Source organism: Balaenoptera physalus (assembly GCF_965194825.1).
Source record: "Balaenoptera physalus genome assembly, chromosome: 10".
Classification (NCBI taxonomy): domain Eukaryota; kingdom Metazoa; phylum Chordata; class Mammalia; order Artiodactyla; family Balaenopteridae; genus Balaenoptera; species Balaenoptera physalus.
Window position 1 is genome coordinate 4,589,614 of NC_138889.1, and position 21,828 is coordinate 4,611,441.

Genomic DNA, 21,828 nt, shown 5'->3' on the forward strand with positions numbered 1-21,828 from the left:
TGGGTCCTCAGCACAGAGGGCGCTTCTGCCCCATCACACCTGTACCCGTCACGTAGGGAAGGCCCTTCTGCCACCACCTTGTGCCCCAGAAAAGCCGATGCAACAAGAATCGTGGGAAGGACAGGAAGACCAGTGAGGGGGACGGGTCTCTGCAGGCTTCCCAGCCCCCAGGCCTGGCAGGAGAGGCAAAGGCAGCGATCAGAGGAGAGTTTGGAGTTTGATAAAAGACGGCACTGGACTTTTTAATACCTGAAAATGACCTGAATATTCTACGGGATCTGCAGGAAGGAAGAAGGAATTGAGAAAGAATTTAACACAAAGTGGAGGAAAAATGTCCCCTTCTGTTTTCGCTCTGCCACGTCCAGTCATTCAGAATCAAAACAAGACAGTTACGTACAGGTGTGCTCACCTGTCCAGCCAGGCGGGGCTCGATGCTCTGTGGGCACCACCTTGAAATTCTTAACAATTTTTAACAGGGGGGCCCGACTCTTCATTTTGCATTGAGCCCTGCAAATCATATACGCAGTCTTGGTTATGTATACAGGAGGGACTTAACCGTGTTCTACGTAACTCCAAGGGGCACAGCAGGTCTGATCGGTGGAAGGTAGAAGGAAACAGCTTTTAGCCCAATATTAGGAAAAGTTTTCAAAACTCATGGCTGCCCAAATTGGAATTGGCTCTGTAAATAGGTAGAGCTTCCGAACACCAGAATCCTTACAGCAGAGGAGGGTCAGCTACTTGGCAGGACTATTAGAAACACAATTCAAGCTTTGGACGCTGTGGCCTCCCAAATCCCTTCCAACCCTGGGATTATCTAATTCTTTGATTATTGAACCTCCTTCGAGATGTCTACTTTACCAACTTCACCAGGAAATGAACTCACTAGTGCTGAAACAGGTAAGGATATTTCCAAGTCCAGCCTATAACCCCTCCAAGGTTGGGAGTTTCACTGACTCCCTGGGTTTCTGTCCAAATCATGAGCTGTTGTTTTCCTCTATGAGGACATTATTGCCATTACTCACTGTATTTTTTATCGTCGTAAGTTGGATCTTGTTATGGCTGGCACACTGTGACTTCTAGCTTCTAAGAAAAAGGCCTAAGAAGTCTCAGAAACTGTCTTGGGCTTAAAGCCACTTTCATTAATCATCATTTTGACAACAAGGCATAAACAGACCTAACAAATATTGATTAAATGTAACATTAGAAATCTATGCATGTGTTTTGGTTATTATTGTCAACCTCATGATTATTATTCTTGGGGAAATGGTTCTCAGAGAAGGAGAGAAAGTCCAGTGCTTTCTGAGATCTTCCACGGATAACCTCTCAGACTCCACCTTCATGGTGCTGGTCTCTGGGGTCACAACTTGAAGGATTGAAGCTCCAGTGCAGAGACCCACCATCGAGGACAATCCTGGGGCCAGGAACCAACAGGAAACAGTGTACTTGGTCGTGCCCAGTCAACCCATATTGGAAAACCTTGAGCTTCTTTCATACCATATTTCGGCCTTGACCTTTCTAGCGTTTAGCCTCCCAACAATGGAGTCTGTGTCTCCACACCCTCCGTGCAGGCCCCCTAATTACAGCCATCCGTTAAGCTGTCAGGAAGAAATCCTCAGCTCAATCATGTCTTTATCAGACTCTGGCTACCAATGGGGTCAAGATAGGCGTCAAGTCTGACCCGCCCGGAGCCCCTGTCCCGTGCTGGTTCCCGTGCTCACTGGGGCCTTTGTGACTGGGCCTCCGGACAGCCACCTGGGTGCCCCAGCTCAGTCCCCTCCGATGCACTGCAGACAGGGTGGAGCCAAGAGAAACAACGGGACTGACTCAGTGAGGGCCTGCTCTTAGACTTTATCTTTGGGGAGTTTTGCACACAGGAGTTATACGGGGTTGTCAGAGCCCTGAATTGGAAATGGAGACTCTACTGAATCTGGTGTCAGGGAAAAGCAGTTCCTCAGTTTGGACCTGCTCTCAGAGATGGCACAGTCATAGATTTCATCACCGCCAAGGAACCTAGCGACCACCTATCTCGTCCTTTAGTTTACAGACCAGTGCAGGTGTGGCCAAGGGGCTCGGGTTTGACTTTCATTGCTAAGCCTGCTCTTCTTGAGTTTCAGGTGAGTAATATTTTAAAGTGAGCGCCATACAATGAGAGAAACAACTCCAGGGCTGTTCCTATGCGGCTCCATGTTATTTGCTGTTTGTTTCATGCAAGTATGTTTTTTCTCTCACACGAGATCATAGAGTTTCTCCAGGGCAGTTATTTCCTCTCTATTCCCCACAGAAAAGTGCTAGCAAAGAAAGTGCTCACAAGTATTTGCTGAGACTCAGTTCGTGATCGTTTCTCGTTTTTCTGTTTGAGTGTGTTTCTGTGCGTCTGTGTCTCCAAGATAGGTGATAAATGCCACGTGCAAGTTAAAATAGAAGCCCCGCATTTGATTGCTCATCCTGCCACCCCATTTAAAAGATGAGAACACTGAGCTCCAGAGAAGGGAAGTTACTTGCACAAGATCACTCACTAGTAGATGATTTAAACGCAGGTTGACGCGGTTCATGCAGTGTTCTTCCCACAACTCCAAGTTAGCGGCTTGTAATCACATAGTGATAGATACAAGTTGAAGGGCACAAAGGAAACAAGGCATCAGAACACATCCTTAACTGATAACATTATCATTGTTATTACTAATAATCCCTGAAATGTGCAGAGCAGTTAGTTTACAAAGATAAACACTATTTACAGTTTCTTGTACATCCTTCAATAAACAAAAACAGAAAACAAGTCTATGCCCCATCTCTGCATTTTCACCTACACAAGAGGAATTCGCCACACATGTTGCTCTGCACTTTGCTTTTTTCACTTGATAACATTACTGAGGGATATTTCTACACCAACCATGAAGGTCTGCTTCATGCTTCTTAAAAGGCACTTATGGTTGGATCTACCACAGCTTACTTAACCAGCCCCCTACTGATGGACAGTTAAGTTGTTTCCAGATTTATGCTAAGAGGTGTCTTTTTTTAAACAATCTCCCCTGGAGAGTTTTAAGTAACTAGCTGGACATCAGAGCAGCATTTTGGGATCACCAGTAGTTTTATATACTTATTTTAACAGATGACAAAATTAAAGTCCAGAGATGTTTGGGAGCTTCAACTATTAGGGGCAAAACCCTAATAAGTAAGACCTGGTGTTCCTGCATGCTGTTCCACTAGTTATTCCAACGTGCTTGGGCCACTTAAGGGCACTGGGCATGCTTGCCTTGGCTACTTGTAGAGGCGGTCAATAGCCACCACCAACTCATCTCCAGGGAACATCCAAAATCTGGCCCAACAGAGTCTTTGTTAAAAGAACGGATTCGGGGCTTCCCTGGTGGTGCAGTGGTTGAGAATCTGCCTGCCAATGCAGGGGACACGGGTTCGGGCCCTGGTCTGGGAGGATCCCACATGCCGCAGAGCGGCTGGGCCCGTGAGCCACAATTACTGAGCCTGCGCGTCTGGAGCCTGTGCTCCCCAACAGGAGAGGCCGCGTGCAATAGTGAGAGGCCCGCGCACCGCGATGAAGAGTGGCCCCCGCTTGCCGCAACTGGAGAAAGCCCTCACACAGAAACGAAGACCCAAACACAGCCATAAATAAATAAATAAATAAATAAATAAATAAATAAATAAATAAAAATTAAAAAAAAAAAAAGAACGGATTCATCAAAAGATTCTCATCATGGTTTAAATTTTACTAGCCCAAAGATCACTGAGTTAAACTTCCCATTTCAGTAGATGAACCCAATTGCTTTGAACAAAGATGTAATTCAATGAAAACTTAATACTCTCATAAAATCAAATATTCTCTGGTTCCCCAATGAACTCCAAAACATATTGATTTCTTCTGCACATGGTGTGAGATGGGCTGTTTTCCCTAAACTAACCCCATTATGCCTTTTAAAATATATTATTATTTAAATGTTCAAATTTCTCTTATCCTGCAAATCTACAAAAGAGCAATCATAGTGTTCCTGGGAAAGAAAGAGCTGGTAGAGGGATTTTATCATATGGGGAATTTTAGGACATTCATTCAAGAATTAGAAACAAAAAGCAGATTGGGGTTGTGTATGTGTAGCTCGTGAATGGTCCTGGGCAGTGGCTCCTTCTGCAAATTGCCAGATGAGGAGTTTATCGCAGATTGAGGGAAAGGGGGTGTTTAAGATTAGGACTTTCTAAGGGTGAGAATCTGAAAGCTACACTGACTTTTCAGACAGAGTGCTTTTTGCTTGTTCATTGTAAAGAAACAAACAGAATTTCTTTATGAAACAGCAAAAACCAAAGTTTCTAATTGGGTTTCAACAATGAAAATAAAAATAGCTATCATGAATTAAGCCCCTGCTCTGCAGGCACTGTTCTCAGTGCTTTACATGATCACAATTACACATTTTAGAACAATCTAAGAGACAAAGAGAAATACTCGGGAACTTCTGGACACCAGTTTCTTAACGACTTCCCAACAATCACCATGTGCCCACAGAGTGTGTCCCAGTGCAGTCCTAGGATTATGTAGGGTAGTTTGAAAAGAGTTGAGCAAAACTTCAGGGCACCGATGGTCGTCCATCATTCCTTCTGGATGATCAACGGGAAACAAGAAGGTCATCTAACACAGCACCTTGGGCCGGAAGATGGGCGTTTGCATCAAAAGGGATCCTGGCTCCCAGGCTGAGGCTGGCCAGTTTCTTGATCTTAACCCTAACCCTGCCCTGTGGTCTCCCCTGGCCTGGGTCTCTTCTTTAGAGACACCCTGCTCCCTGGGAAAGCCCCTTCTGTTTCTCCCCCTCTTTCAGCTGATCTTCCTAGAGCAGTTTTTATCTAATCTTTCAGGTATTGTTTTTGGTCCTTGTTAAGTCTCTTTCCAATATGTTACTAAGTTTCCAACTTTAGTCACTCCTTCCTTCCAAGTGAGTTTTAAGATGATTTTCTCATCTATGAGTCTAAAAAGAGAATTTTAGAAGACCAGGAATTCCACCATATTCTGTATTTGACTGTCAGATTTAAAGAAAAAAAAAATTACTGGGAACAAATACCATATCTATTATTATGTGCAAATACTTCCATGCTATACATGCCCTATGGCTTTCTCCATATTACATCTAGGGACTCAGAAACAGGAATCTCTATCTTAATAAAATAACTTAAGACACGCTCAATGCCCATGGAAACAATTATCCTCTAAGTCAGTAGGATTTCTCTGCTTGCTTCTGTGCCTTTTCTTTTAAGCCAAAAGATGCTATCTCTGTTTTTCCTCTTAGCATTTCTTCATCTCTGCCCCTTAGTATGTTTTGGAAACCTATGAAGTAAACATAATATTCTGTTGCTTTATGGGCTCATTCATCTAGTTTCTTCCAATCAAAGTTATCCTGGTAAATTAAGATCAAGAACAGCATGAACACTTCCCCAGATTTTCATGCTTCTAGAGCAGGGGTCAGCAATTTTTTTCTGCAAAGAGTCAGATAGTAAATATTTTAGACTTTCCCAGCCATACAGTCTCTGTCACAATTACTCAACTCTGCCCTGTAGGGTGAAAGCTACCCTAGGAAATAGGTAAACAAATGGACATGGCTGGGTTCCAATAAAACTTTATTTACAAAAACTGGCCATAGGCCATAGTTTACCCATCCTTGTTCTAGGTGAGGAGGAAGAAAAGAGGAGGATATTGATGACCAACTACAAGGAACACTGAGTGTGCTCTCTGTGCAAAATACTGTGCTAAGTATTCTACAAGAAATTATCTCATTTAATCTCCATAATTCCATAGGGTACATACAGTTATTGTATCCATTTTATAATTGATGAAACTAAGCTTTAAAGAGGCTGAACCATTTTCTCACAGTCAAGAAACTAACAAATGATGGAACCGAGGCAGGAAAAAAGTGGGCTTCAGACCGGACACTTACAATTAGCCTCCTGTTTGCATTTCCTGAGACAGGAGATAGGTGGGCTCCAGGTTAGGCATTTACGACCAGCCTCCTGTTTGCTCTCCGAGATGGAAGCAATGACAGAGACAGGGTAAACAGCCAGGATTTGTCTCCTGTAGATGCCTTAAGATAACAGTCACGGCAGGGACAGAGAGGGGCTAAACCCTTTTTGAGTAAAGGATCAAGAGGTCATATATTTCCCATCCTTGGGGTAAGGGAGACATTGCCCATGCGCAGAAAGACAGGTCAGGTGTGGAAAAAGAAACCAAAGGTAATTGACCAAAGGTAAACAAAGACCCGGAAGAACTGCCCCATAGAAATGACTTAACAGTCTCTTTACCGCGCTCCTCCTCGTTAGGGGGGACGCCCACACCCTTTCTCTCCAGGTGTGCATCTCTGCCTCGCTTCTGTCTTAACTAAACTGTTTCTCTGTGTGCTCTCCCACTTGTTGTTGTGCTATGTCTCTAATAATAAACTTTGTACCTGTTTTTATAGTTTCCGTCTCCGTGAGAAATGCATTTTTCACTGGGGGCAAGAGCCACGGGATCTGGTGGCTAGGATTCCTGGTTTTCATCCCGGCTACCCAGGTTGAATTCCTGGGCAGGGAACTAAGATCTCACTTCACGCCACCGCTCATGGCTGCCTCTCCGAGATCAGAACCAGAAACTCAGATCTGACACCAAAGCTCATGCTTTCTATCACTACGCTGTGCCGTAAAACATACACATTCACCGTTTGAAGCTTTTTGATCAACTTCTCTTAAAAACTATCTCTGAACACAACGGGTGGGAAAGCTTAGTAAAGTCACAGAATTCAACTTCAGTCATTTTAATTTGCTTAATCCAAGTAGACTTTGGGCTATTGAGATATTTAGTTGAACAAACATTCATTACACCACTACTGTAAGCCTCAAATTACAATAGTGATTCGAGGAGGAAAGTAATAGAATATAGTTGTCTTACCCCAAACACACGTAGGGTCTTTGGTGGAGAAACCCTTACCTCTCCTTTCTCCTCAGAGTCCATCTTGGTTTGTGAAAGCAAACCCACAGCTGGCATTGCTTAAGGAAGGCAACCAAAATTTATTTGCAGTTGTCTACAGACACAGTGTGTTTGCCTTTTCAACCTCCTATGATTAATGTTTTCACGTAGATTATTTTTGTTCCTTTTATTATTGTGAAATAAGCAGTTTCTAGGGAATTTCAAATGAACTTACAAAAAAAAATCTTCTCCCAAGATTTAAAGCCCCACGTCTTGACAACCTTTCCCAGAACATCTTAGCCTAGATATTTACCACTAAATATCCAACATCAGCAACCATCCCAGACTCTCTGACCCAGAGTCCCCAGTTGTCTCAAGAACAGAGCCTCTCCTCCTAACCCTCTCCTTTCACACAGCCACACTTGTGCAACCACAGGGTGTTTTGGGTTCTAGTCGTGGATTACTTAGTACAGAATCACATAAGTAAGAGTGAAAGTTCCTACTCTCATAAAGCTAATGATTCCTAATGATTTATACCTCTGGCAGGTCTAGAAAAGGTTCTCTCTGCTGTCATTTATAGAATTTCTTCTCTCTTTACCCACTCTCCTTACTCCAAATGAAATGCCTTTTTAATTTCCTTCCCCTCCAAATACATCTAATTGTTATTATGCCTCATTTGCACTAAATCCAAATGGAAAGCAGCCTGTGGTGGTGGGATTTGGTGTTGCTTTTCCCTGAGGGTCAAGCCTCACGCAGCTCTTCCTCATGAACCATCTCCAGCTCCCAGCAGCTGCCCAGCGTTTACGTTATGTTAGTGATGTTCTCTAGTTGCAGAGGCCAGAGAGCCTGCTGTTCAGCCAAAAGAAAGCCTAAGGGAGAAGAGAATGAATGGCTGCAGATCACACGCAGGGTTGTCGGGCACCTCCTTTGTGCTGCATTTGCCATATAGAAGCCAGTACAGACCAGTGCAGGGTCACTAGTCAGACCCATAGCTGTTGGGGAACCCCTGATCCCCTGTTTCCTCAACACCCAGAAAGTCACCTTGGAAAGTCCAAGAATACGCTAAGGACTTTCCTCTGGGATTGAGATGTATATCTCTGATTACCAGCCACTAGGAAACTACGAAAACAAAGGGAAAACTTGTATATCACCAGTGGCTTGGAAAAGCATAGGATTCACTTCTCTATATTATGGTACTGACACCTTTTTTAACGGGTGAAATTCGACAAGGATAAAGGAGAGAAGGGAAAGAGCAAGGAGCAAGAGGAGAAATGAGACGCTGCATTTACACTGTTCAGTTCTGCTTGACAGAACGACAAACATACATACTTATGAGGCTGTAGCGTGACTGCCATGTTGCAGACACCTTTGACCCTGCCCAACCCCCATCAGCATCCTCAGTTTTCACAGAGTACCACTTGAGCCAACTCACACACACCCTTGACCAATGGCAGAGTCTGCTGCTGCCTTACGTGCTGGGTAATACTTCAGAAATAGACGGGAGCCCAGGAAATTCAGGATACGTAGCTCAGAGGAAAGATTTAGTGTCCCCAAGAACAACTTTTTACAATTAATAAGTACTCTGGCTCCCCAGCCTTCCTGTGGGCAATTCCTGGGGATGAATGGCTCTGTCTACTTCTTGGGAAGTGCAACAAAATTGAGCCCCCAGTGGCCACAGAACTTTCTCATATTGGCTTTTTCTTCTTCTGTTTATCACCCTCTCCCATCCTCATTTCTGCAACTTGGAATCACCTCCCAAATAAACTATTTATGTGGATGCACCTGTGTCCAGCTTTGCTTTCAGGGAGACTGAGTCTTTTCAGAGCTGCTTGTCTAAAATGAGACACACATTGGATCAACCATGGAAAAATCACCACCTGGTCCAGTTATACCAGGATAGAGTTGTTTGATATTTGGGAATAGTGGTTGGGATGGGAAGAGCTAGCCTTCCCAAGGCCTCTGTTTCTCATAGCTTGTTGCTCCTAAGTAGCAGAGATACTACCCATGGGAGAAACTCATCTGGTATCACACGTGACCCTCATCTGCCTTCCTTTTGGTCTGTCAGGGATATGCGTCAGCCAGGGGGTGAAAAGGAGTCATAAAAATGATAATGGAGAGAAACACCAGCAAAATAAATGGCAGACTAGGAAACTCCCTTATTTCCTCACGGAGACATCAAAAAAACCCACCAAAAATTGGATAAAATAACCTTATATGAGTTATGGAAAAACAATCCAAGGTCTACAGTAACCAAGAGAAAAACAAATACCGTATGCTAACACATATATATGGAATCTAAAAAAAAAACAAAAAACAAAAATCGTTCTGAAGAACCTAGGGGCAGGATGACAGGAATAAAGACGCAGACGTAGAGAATGGACTTGAGGACATCAGGAGGGGGAAGGGTAAACTGGGACGAAGTGAGAGAGTGGCATGGACATATATACACTACCAAATATAAAATAGATAGCTAGTGGGAAGCAGCCGCATAGCACAGGGAGATAAGCTCGGTGTTTTGTGACCACCTAGAGGGGTGGGGTAGGGAGGGTGGGAGGGAGACACAAGAGGGAGGAGATGTGGGGATATATGTATGTGTATAGCTGATTCACTTTGTTATAAAGCAGAAACTAACACACCATTGTAAAGCAATAATACTCCAATAAAGATGTTAAAAAAAAAAAAGTGCCACACTCAAAGAAATTGCCACACCCAAAACAGTAGGAGATTCCGTGGTATTTTTGCTTGCCTTTTCCCCGCCCTCTCCCTGCTGTAGCGTGCTCTTGGTTTGGAGGACACAGCTGTTCCCAGTCCCCTCCCTTGAACAGGAGGGAGCAGAGCAGATTTGCAATGTTATAACCTATCTGGGGGCTGCTTGAAGGACTGGTCTCCGTTTCACCTGATTCAGATCTGAGGCAGAGTGAAGCACCTGGCACTGCTCAGGAAAGCTGCAGGGAAACTACAGACCTGCAGGTGTCTGGGACAAAGGATTATGGGTGGAGACACACAGTAAACCATCTAAGGCCCCAAGGAGAAACTGAGGTGAGACTCTGTGCAGTTAAGACATTTATAAGCAACTGTGTATATGGGGTAATTGAAAAGCCACACACAGGCCCATGCAAGACACATGCTCAGAAAAGCCCTGAGAAGGCCCTAAGCTTTCTCTGTGAGCTGATCCAGAGGCTCAGGACATGCCTGTCTAATTACTTAAGGATTTCCCCAGCCCAGAGCCAGTCTGCACTGGGAGGGGTAGTTGTTTTTTCAAATGCTCAGTTTTCAACAAAAGAAAATCACAAGCATACATTAAAACATGTAAGAAACGGTAAAACATGGCCCATTCAAAGGAAAAAAATTAAATGGCAGAAACCATCCCTGAAGAAATACAAACATTGGATACAAGACAAAGACTTCAAACAATTGTCTTTTTTTTGTTTTTTTAACTAGGTTGACCACTGAGAAAATTACTGGTTCTAGGAGTTACTGATTAACTTCCAAAGAGACATGTAAATAAGCTATGTGTTTCTATGAGGAGTTTCTTTGATCCTTAAAGTATGGCAAGTAGAATTATTTTTACACAATGCTCTATAGAGAAAATTAGTTATTGGCTTATTCATTTTTTCACCCATTTGCTCACTCCTGCCAGGTTCTGTAACAACTAGGTTACAGAAGAGAACGGAGCAGACAGGGTTTGTGCTCTTAAGCCCCTGGGAATACCTGTTCATTCTATTCCGTTTGGCAGAAAAGTTTGAAAAGCACTGTCACCTGACATGTGAATTCCTTCTAAAACAAGCCTGCTGGCTTCCAGTTATTCCTTAAAGGAAATAAATGGCTGTGGGAGAAAAATTCAGAGGCAATACCCCATCCTTATCTGGAATAATTAAAGTGGAAGAAAGTTCCTGCTGGTGAAAAGCCTGATTATTCTATAATTTTTGGAGAACTGTATTTTATTTCTTTCAAGATTAAAGAAACTAACTGGATTAACTGTTAAAAGAATATGGGTAGCAGATGTCCTGTGATATCTGCAATGAATATGTACTTTGTTAAGATATTTTTATAATTTTAAAAATAATATATGTACTGTATAGAAAGTATTGAAAGTGCAAAAAAGTATAAATAAACAAAGTATATGTCCCAGTACTCAGAGACAACTGCTTTTAACACATATCCACATCTTTTATCTGATTCTTGGAACCAACTGTGTTTTGGAATTCAGAATTTCTCAGATTTTAGTAAGGAAATTCAATCTGTGTACCAAAGATTTGATTTGATTTGATATTGATACATGATTGACATATAACAGTATATTAGTTTCAGGTGTACAACATAATGATTTGATATATGTATATACTGCAAAATCACCACCACAGTAACTCTAGTTAACATCCATCACCAGACAGAGTTTTATTATTTTTCTTGTGAGAACTTTTAAGATCTTAACTTTCAAATATACTATACATTATTATTAACTCTAGTCACCATGTTGTACATTACATCATCAGGACTTATTTTATAACTAGAAGTACATTTGACCACCTTTACCCATTTCTCCATTGCCCCTGGCAACCATCAATCTGTTCTTTGTATCTGTGAGAAAACAGTCATCTAAAATATTCTTAAAGAGCTAAAGGAAAGCATGGGCAAAGAACTGAAAGGAATCAGGAAACAATATACGAACAAAATGAGAATAGAGATAGAAATTACCTAAAGGAACCAAACAGAAATTCTGAAACTGAAAAGTACAATCAGGTTTTTCCCACTCTCTGAAAGTATAGCATTTCTGTGAAACTTTTTGTAAGCCAAAATAGCATAAAGTAAAGAAGAAATTATCTTAGGATACATCTAGTTAATGGATGCACAAAATAAATCAGGATAAAGCATAGATGCTCACAGATGGAGTTCAAAACTATGGTGACTTGATGCTGAGATACTGAATATAGTTCCTGAGGAAGTACTGTCTCTAAAATGGCTCACTGCAAAACAAATGCTTAATGCTATTTTCACTTTTTTCTTCTGATCTATTTTGGTTAGTAAAAACAGTTACTAATATAGGTCTTTTGTAAAAGTGAAGTGGCATGAAGCAAACTTTCAAAAAGTGTGGGATATCTGTAACTAAACTGAAAAATTAACTAGAGGGGCTCAACAACAGACTTGAACAGGAAAAAGAAAAAATCAATGAACTCAAAGACAGGACATTTGCAATTATTAAGTCTGAGGAGCAGAAAGAAAAAAGAATAAAGAAAAGTGAACAGAACCTACGAGACTTACAAAACCTCATCAAGCAGACCAATATATGCATTATGGAAGTCCCAGAAGGAGAAGAGAAAAAGGATCAGAGAGTTTATTTGATGAAATAATGGCTGAAAACTTCTCAAATTTAAGGAAAGACATGAATCTATGAATTCAAAGAACTCGATGAGTTCCAAGTAGGATAAAACCAAAAAGACCCACACTGAGACACATTATAATTAATCTGTTGAAAGACAAAGAGAAAAATCTTGAAGCAGCAAGAGGAAAGTTACTCACCGTGTACAAAGGATACTCTGTAAGATTATCAGCCAAATTTCTTATTGGAAAACTCAGAGGACAGAAGGCAATGGGATGATATATTCAAAGTGCTGAAAGAAAAAATTGTCAGGTGAGAGTTCTATATTCAGCAACACTGTCCTTCAAAAATGAGGGAGAAGTTAAGATACTCCCAGATAAGCAAAAACAGGGAATTCATTACCACTGGTTGTGCCCTACAAGAAATGCTGCAGGGACTCCTTCAGGTTGAAATGCAAGGATGCTATAATGCTACTCACAGCCCTAGGAAGATACAGACCTCTGGTAAAGGTAAATACATGGACAAATATAAAAGTGAGTACTATTCTAATTCTGCTTTATAATTTCACTTTTTATTTTCAACAGAATTTAAAAGAGAAATGCATAAAAATAATTATAAATCTATGTTCATTGGTATACAAGATATAAAGATGTAATTTGTGGCATCAATAACATAAAGTTGGGGTCAAATGGAATTGTAAAGGAGTAGAGTTTTTGTATGTAATTGAAGTTAAGTTGGTATCAATTCAAAATAGATTGTTATAACTTTAGGATGGTTATATATAATCCCCATGATAACCACCAAGAAAACACACATAGAATATACACAAAAGGAAATAGGAAGGAAATCAAAACATGTCACTACAAAAAACAAACAAACAAAAACAAAAAACAAAAAAACCCACAACTAAACACAAAGGAAGGCAGTAATAGAGGACATGAGGGAAAAAAGGCTATAAGACATACAGAAAACTAACAAAATGGCATAAGTCTTTCCTTATTACTAATTACTTTAAATGTAAATAGTTTAAAATTTGCAATCAAAAGACAAACACTGGCAGAATGGATAAAAAAGCATGATCTACCTTTATGCTGCCTATAAGAAACTTACTTTAGATCTAAGGACACATATAGATGGAAAGTGAAAGATGGAAAAAGACATTCCATGCAAATAGTAACAAAAGGAGAGCTGAGGTGGCTATACAAATACCAGACAAAATATACTTTAAGTCTAAAGCTATTACGAGAGATGAAGAAGGACATTATATATTGATAAAAGGGTCAATTCACCAAGAAGCTATAACAAGTATAAACATATATGCAACAGGAATCAGAGCTCCAAATATAAGAAGCAAACACTGATAGAAACACTACTGTATAATAGTAGGAGACTACAATATCCCCTTTCAGTAACTGACAAAACAACCAGACATAAGATCCATAAGGAAATGGAAGACTTGAACAAACCCAGAAACCAGCTGGACCTAACAGACATATTCAGAACACTCCACCCAACAACAGCACAATACACATTTCTCTCAACTGCATATGCAACATTGTCCAGGATAGGCCATATGTTAGGCCACAAAACAAGTCTTAACAGACTTTTAAAAATTGAAAGCATACAAAGTATCTTTTCCAACCACAATGGAATGAAACTAGAAATCAATAGCAGAAGGGAAACTGGAAAATCCACAAATATGTGGAAATTAAACAACACACTCTTCAACAACCAATGAGTCAAAGAAAAAAGCACAAGGGAAACTGTAAAATACCTTGAGACAAGTGAAAATGAAAACACAACATGTCAGAACTTATGGGATGCAGTGAAAGAAGTGCTAAGAGGGAAATTTATAGCTGTAAATGCTACAGAAAGACCTCTAATGAACGACCTAACTTTATACTCTAAATATCTAGAAAAATAAAAAATGTTAGTGGCTGATAGTTTATGTTCCAAGGCCTCAAAGAGACCATGCTTCCCCTGTGGTATGACCTACCCTAACTTCAGAAGTCCCCTCAGTGTTTCAACATCTATAGATCCAAACTTTCCCCAGCCCACACTTCCACATTTTGCAAGATATTTTCACCTGAGTGTTGCGTTCCACACATCCCAAAATGAACTCTTCACCTTCTCCACGGAACTTGCTCTGCCTCTGTGGTTCAGATCCCAAGTCTCCTCTGGTCCCTTTCTCTCCCTTGCCACCCCCAGCCCACATCATGCTGAAGACCCTGTGGTCGCTGTATCACTCCATCAGTCTCCTTCCTTATAAAGCCACGTACAGTTAACCAGATTCATCCTGAGCACAAAAAGAATGGGCAGCATTGTGTCCCCGTTTCTGTTTTTATCTCCTTAATTTCAAACTATTGTTGAGCACCTCCTATGGGTCAGACTCTGTCCTGGGCTTTGGAAAACCAAGATGAATATCACTTTCCTGCCCTCAAGGAGATGCCAGTTTCCAAATGGGGGTAGTCAGGTTATATAAACAAAAAAGCCAACAAGCAAGGAGACTGACAACAGAGAAGTGTGTAAGACGTGTGCAGGGACACGAAGGAGAAACTGACGATCAAGGCTGGTGAGCAGAGAAGGTCTTAGAACAGGAGATGTTTGCACTCAGTCCTGGAGGATTAATTGGAGTCTAAGTGGACCAGAGGGGTGGCATATGAAGGAAAGGATAGAGCAATGCATGGGCTTGGCACTGCATAAAGGAACTCTAGCTAATTCTGCATGACTCATGCTTTTGTAACAGCCTCAGCACATTATTACCACAACAGCCCCGTGAGGCAGGGAGTATTAGCATCCCCATTTTACAGACGAAGGATTTGAGGAGAGAAGACATGAAGCAATTTGCCTAGTGTTACACTGCTGCTCAGAGAAGCACTCACTGAGTTTCCAGCCTAGGAGGAGGGGTGCGGACAGCCATTGCCAGTCTCACGCTCTGAGCAAACAGAGAAATCTTTCGACCAACCAAAGAGCTCTGCTGAAACACTGCATTTCCCCTTGCGAACCAAAACTCAGACCTGAAGTTATATTTTTACCACCACTGCCCCTACCCCCATGCTTTAACAAGACATGGTATCTTGTTTCTAAGGGTAAAAGAAATGCTTATAAACAAGACTACAAAAGGCATCTTAAGACAACAAATCACTCATAAAAAAGGGAACATTCTGATGAGTTAAGTGTAAATGAATCAGAAACATATGGATTCAATCTACTTTAAAAGGCCCAGTGGAGTTCCAAGTGAAGGGTAAAACCCTTGGAGGAGATTGTATTTGGGGATATTTCCAAACCCAGGGCCATTAGTTCTGGCCAGGCCCAGAGCTAGGCTGGTAGATGGATCTCCGAGGAAACCAACAGAAAGAGAACCTCAGAAAGGTAGGAGGGTCACTTTATCCCAAATCCTCAAGCCCAGACTTGGAAATTTTCAAAGCAACATGCCTCCTAGAAACACCTTTCCTGAACATCTCATTCTGGCCCAGGGCTGGAACTCCGAGTCCAGCCAACAGTTTCTCTTTAGAAACTCAGCTTGTCCAACTCCAAAAGGGTGTAGAGGCTGGACCGAAACCCTTCATCTTTCCCAAAGATTCTCTCCCTTTGACGATGAACCGTGTCCAGACCATGGCCTTGGGAGAGGAAATAAGGGCCATGGTTCTCTTTGGCAGCATCAGATGAGAAATGAATATGCACAGAAATATTGAACACATTCAACTAAACAGGAAACAACATAAGAAAAAGAAAGATCCAGACTCATCAGTCTGGTTGGGTTGCATCAGCCATGAAAACAAACAAAGGCCTAAAGAGATCAGGCCGGTTTAATGGAAACCAGGCAATGAGCAGGTATGTGTCCCTGGGCGTAATCATCACTGGGGCTCCCCGTGCTCTCGTGCCTTTTCTGGGGTCCCACGTGGGATGAAAGGTCAACCACCAGGGAGTGTGGTGGGCTCAGGGTCGCCCCGTGTTTGCTCGGCCTCTGTTTCTTTACCCCCCCAAGTGCCCTCTTCCCGATGAGAACCCAGCCTGCTTCGTGCTGCTGATTTTTCTCTTTCTCACAGTGGCATTGCTAGAAACAGGCCTTTCTCATCCAGTGTTGACTGAATCAAGTTTTGGGGGGAGGACTAAGAAAAGTGAGCAAATGGAACAGTATTCTCCCCAAATGCCGCCTTAAATTGAAATTGTCTGTTCTGGAAGCCCAGGCTCCCTGTCCCCAGGCCACACCCAGGTAGCTGGAAAGGTGAGCCGGGGAGCCGCCCTCGCAGACCGCTGACCCCTGGACTCGCTGCAGTGAGGGGCTGTGTTGAGAAGAAAGGCACCCCTGGGCTGGGAGCCGGGGAGCTGGGTCTCATGGGGATTTTCTGTGCCCCTGAAGTCCCCATTGTCACCCCCTCCCCAAGACAGGCCTTCCTCTCTCCTGTTGATGCCTGAGATCAGTCATCTTAGAGATTTATTTCTTTAGCTTAAGACCTTGACACTTAAGACAAACGAGGTGAGACCGAATGTGAACATCTTAACGTCAGAGGATGGAGGAGGGGAGGGAAGCTGTGGGAATGGGGTGGCAGGGCGGTGGGGTGGCAGTGGGGTAAAGGCAGGCAGGGATGGCGGGGGGCGGGTGCTGACTGAGAACCTTGGAGACACACCGCACTCGCTTCCCTGGTCCCCCGCCCCAACCCCAAGGCCATTCTAGACAGAAAGGGCCCTGGAGCCCTGAGAGCCCCTGCTGCCCCTCTCCATGATGCCCGTCCCCAGCCGAGGCGGATTTGCCAAGAGGCCACCATGTGCCAGGCACAGCTCTAGACCCTGGGGTGCAGCAGTGGGAAAACAGCGGCTGCGGGTACCCTGACACTTCCCAGAGGAATTCAGGAGTGGTGTGGAGCCTGGGAACTAAAAGCGACCACAGCTGTCCCGGTCACCTCCTCCCTGGCTGTCCCAGGGCCCCTCCAGTTCCAGACCCTTCTTCAGCTGGTCCTGCCTTTGCGGACCTTTGTGTCCTCTTTGTCAGAGGACTTTCTTCAGACGCAGTGCTGAGCTCGCCAGAGCGCAGAGCCTGAGGGGGTCCTGGGGTGGATGCCAGGTTGCCCACAGCCTCCCTCAGCCCTGCCTCAGTTTCCACATCCGCCGCCAGAGCCAAGCGTCTGCTGCACAGAGCAGGGGGGCAGCTCGGGGAAGGCACGCCGTCTCCTCGCACAGATGGTGGGGCCTTGGCTGAATCTGGCCCCGCCTCCCCGGGGAGAGAGGCTTCCAGAATCCAGTTAGCCCTTCCCCCAGTACCCAGAGTCTCCGAATCCACAGGACGGAGCCGGTGCCTCCGGAACTGGAGCGCTGCTGGCCGATGCTCTCAGCCGCCTACGGATGGATAGAAAGGTGAGGAGGAGAGGAAGAGAGGACAGGGGCTGGGGGTGCCACAGAGGAGAGGGGATTTGGTGGTGGGCTTCTTGCCAAGCTTCACTGTCGTCACCCTCGCAATGGTTCCGAGCAGCGGGGCCAGTAATCACCCTGCTCGTCTTCTCTGGGCAGCTCGGGGCCCAGGGGAGCCCAGGGGCCTGGCAGAAGCAGCGCCTGCCCGACAGCGAGCTCAGCGCAGGGGAAGGGGCGAGAGAGGCCAGCGCCCACCCTTGGGGGCGATTTCTGTCGGTTGCGGCTTTCGGGAGGAGGGGTCGGGGGGGGCCCGAGCTGAGCATGGGCTCCTCTGCTAGGGCGTCCTCCCCCGCACAGGACTCCCGGGACGGTCCCTCGCAGGCCCTTCCCTGGACACCTGGCCTGTGACTTACCCTGTGATTTTCTGTCGTCTCCGGCCACTTTCTCAGGTGGCCAGAGCCTGGGGCCAGCAAGGCCAGAGGCTAAGTACAAACTCCCACGGAGACTTATCTGAGCGGCATTCTGGGCTGGGGCCCCGGGGTCTGCCCCGCTCCTGACACACCTCTGGACACAAGGGGAGCCGGGCGGCGTAACCCAGAGCCCGGCACCGCTGAGCCGTACATTCGAGCCCGAGCGCGGGCCGTAGAAAGGCCGCGGCTGGTCCCTGCTCACGGCCTCGCCGCGGAGTCTCAGTCTTCGTGCTAGTTTCTTCTGGGCTGTCTTGGTCACGTGATTCGAGTAATTCCAAAAGTCCCCAACGTGTAAAACAGTTGACAGACACCAGGGTAACAGATAAGTGCCCGAGACAAGGGGCCCACGTCTACGCCCCGGGGCAGCCGCCAGTCTGATGCCCCTGGATTCCGCTCTCCTCTCCCAGTGCCTGCCGGGCGCTGCACAGTGGGAGCAAGTCAGCCAAACACTGTTCTGAACGCAACGGCCTCAGAAGCAGGGGCTCTCGCTGCCTCCACCGGACAGACCAGTACACCGAGGCCCACAGAGGGCGGCTGACTCGGCCGCACGTCCCAGGGCTGAAGGACAGAGCAGGGGTCCGAACCCAGGCGGTCAGGCTCCAGCCTGCACCCCCTGCTCCGCTGAGCTAGTCTGTCCACTTGGGCAAAGCTCTGTGCTGGGTTACGTGAGGGAATTCAAATAAATATGCGGTGTAGTCACGGCCCCCGGGAGCTCGACCGTCGCCAAGGCTGAAGCAGCCTTCCCAGACTGGCCTAATGAATCTGCTGCCCGGGCTGGATTCCTCACACTCCGTGTATGGCTTTGGGTCTCTGCACTTCAGTGAGACCGTCAGCAGCCCCCTCTCCTTCCCCTGCACATCAAAGCCCCACAGGGGCTGAAATCCCACCTTAGGAGCCTCAACCTAGTCTTCCAGACAGGCCGGCCGGAGCACCTTCCCTCCCAGAGCATGATTCTGGGGTAACAGAAAGGAAGAACTCAGCAGTCCTTGCCAAGCTTCATGACAAAGATGTTGTGTGGGACCCGAGGACACAGCTGAGTCGGCCTTGCCGTCTGGGCTCCGGCCTCAGCCGACGGCGAACCAGGTCAAGCCACAGAGTAACGGGACGCCCTGCACCGGCCGAGCCTGCCAGGCCCCGCTCCACCAGCAGGGTCACCCTCGGCCGGCTGTCCACTTGCAGTTTGGCCACTTGGCGTTTTAGAGACGCCCTGGCTACACTCACCTGGGGGACTGGGGGATGGCGCCTGGTGTTTGGTCCAGAACCCAGTGCCTCTGGGACCCCAGGGGCTTTGAAGGGGTGTTATAAGTTAGCAGAAGTCAAAGAGAGGATTTCATCAAGAACTTGAGTGTTAAGGCTGCAATCAACGTTGAGTCAAACAGGGCCAGAAGGAGCCTGATGCCACGGTGACGGAGATGCACAAAGCGGGCCCACGGGGCACAGGATTCCTTCTGGAGCATTCCGCCCACTCACGGGGCTGTTAGAAGCTGATGCAGGATGCTGAAGCAAGAGCCGGATCTCCTTCCTGGGGGACCATGAGAAAACAGCTGCATTTGGAGACGGGGGGTGGGGAGAGATTCTGTCAGCCTTGCTGTTTGCTTCCGGCTCTGGCGTCACTGAGTGTCTTTCCGAAGGGCCGGTGTCTCTCCTTTCCCGTGGGACAGGCCATGTCACGGGGATACCAGGGCATGGGTGCAGCTTGTAACAGCACCTGGGCTCTCGACCAAGGAGATGCTGCCTGGAAAAAATGCAGTGGTTTTAGCAATGTGGGCATGATGTGCATGAGAAGGAAGAACATGATAAATCCAAGGTGACAGGAAGGACATCCTCTTCCTTTCCTGCAACCCGGCTGGTTTTGAAAACCTCCAAGCGGGTTCAAGTCTCTTCCAGGCAGGGAGGCAGCCTTTACCAAGGCAACGCTGCCCTGGCATGACACCCCCCACCCCCGGCACCCAAAGCTGAAACGACCTCCAGCGCTGGACTCCAGAGTCAAGATCGCTCACACGGTTACTCCCCACCCCCTGCCCTTCCCTGCAGTGCTCACCCCTGCCTCACAAGGAAAGGCCCAGAACCTGGGGGGCTGCTCAGGCAAGTTCCGGGTGGTGGCAGCCACGTGTAGGATCCAGCCAGCACTCAGGCCTGGGGACAAGCCACCCGGGAGGGTCAGACGCACGGCCACGGCGAGCCCCAGGGGGACAGCACACCCGCCGTGCGCGGCAGGTGCCCTTCTGCTGGCACTGCCGTCCCAGGCGTGGCCCCAAATTCCCCAGGAATGTCAGCTTCCCTTCAGAGCGACGCTCCTTTCTCAGAGGGCAGCTTTCATGATCCTGGTGGCAACTCACCCACCGGCATTTAACTCCCGCCTCTTCAACCTGAGAAAAGGAAATAAGAATGAGTTAAGACCTCAGAGCACCATCTGAAAATGAACCATAAACCAGGACAAGGACAGTGTGTGTTTTCCAGGGTCGCAGAAGCGTGTGTAACCTCCCCGTGTTTATAAGGCACCGGGCCCTGTTTGCCCAGAGTTTGCCAGATGAAACACTCAAGAGAGAAGGTGCCTCCGATGGTTTTCCAGAGGGAGCAAAGATGGGCAAGGCCTTGGAAACTTTTTTCCCCACTCCACAGAAAGTTGTATGTGAAAGGAGCCCTCAAATTAAAAATAAGTGGTGGCGGTTTTTAAGATAAAGTTGCTCAATGTTTCACAGCATCTCAAAATCATAAAATCAGCTGGGACGCTGGACATCGCGCAGACAGGCTGTGCACGCGGCGTGGCGTCTCTCCTGCGCCAGGACCAGCAGGAGGCACAGGGGCTGCCTGCCCTCTCCACGGGGGCGGGCTCCTCCCCTCAAGGGAGCAGCGCACGTGTTTCCAGACAGCTCCACGTTTTAGATAATTTTTCCTTACATTAAGCCAACATTAATTTTCCTGTAGCTTCCAGCCAGCATTGTAAACTGTGTTCTCTGGGGTCGCTACAAATACCCCCACCTTTTTCCTTCTGTGACATCCTTCAGATCTTGAAGATCCTGTAGCGTGCCCTGCCCACCCTGCCTTCTCTTCTCCAGGCTAGATCCGCTGCTTTGTCAGACAACCTCACTTAATAAGCCATGAGCTGCCTGTATGTTTTCCATTTAAGGGCTGTTTTTGGCAGGGCCGCTGCTGTGCCCTCTCCAGCAGCATCTGCCCACCTCCTGCTGTGCCCCATGGCAGCTGTTTATGGACAAGAGCCCCTCCATCAGACCTCGGGGGTGGAGTTAGCTTCCCGCAGTAGAATGACTCACCTCTGAGGGCCTTGCCCAGAGAGGCAAAGAGGATGGAAGCCCTGTGAGGAGAACAAATACGTTTGTCTTTACACGGCTGTGTCGCCAGGAGCTGGCACCTGGCAAACGCTGGTATTTTCTTTTTTTTTTTTTTTTCTGTAAATAAGATTTAACAGATAATTTAAAAGTTTTACATTGTTAAATATGTCTATAAAGCAGTTGTGATAGAATAATAGAATAGGACATCCTCTACTCTTTTTAAAGATGGTTACAAAGACTAAATGAGAACTTTCCTCATCATGGCTACTTTTTTTTTTTTAACATCTTTATTGGAGTATAATTGCTTTACAATGGTGTGTTAGTTTCTGCTGTATAACAAAGTGAATCAGCTATATGTATACATATATCCCCTCTCTCTTGTGTCTCCCTCCCACCCTCCCTATCCCACCCCTCTAGGTGGTCACAAAGCACCGAGCTGATCTCCCTGTGCTATACAAAATGCTGGTA

General features: G+C 45.9%; 1 long non-coding RNA gene across 1 annotated transcript in view; it reads right to left on the reverse strand.

The window, feature by feature from the left end:
- LOC309667631 overlaps window positions 1-21,828 on the reverse strand; it is a 71,176-nt gene that overhangs the window by 15,353 nt on the left and 33,995 nt on the right. Inside the window, exons 5-8 of the long non-coding RNA XR_014267862.1 lie at window positions 20,137-20,436; window positions 18,011-19,802; window positions 17,153-17,585; window positions 12,449-12,540 (exon numbers count right to left, since the gene is read on the reverse strand). This is a non-coding gene — a long non-coding RNA (uncharacterized lncRNA). The remainder of the gene's footprint in view (window positions 1-12,448; window positions 12,541-17,152; window positions 17,586-18,010; window positions 19,803-20,136; window positions 20,437-21,828) is intronic.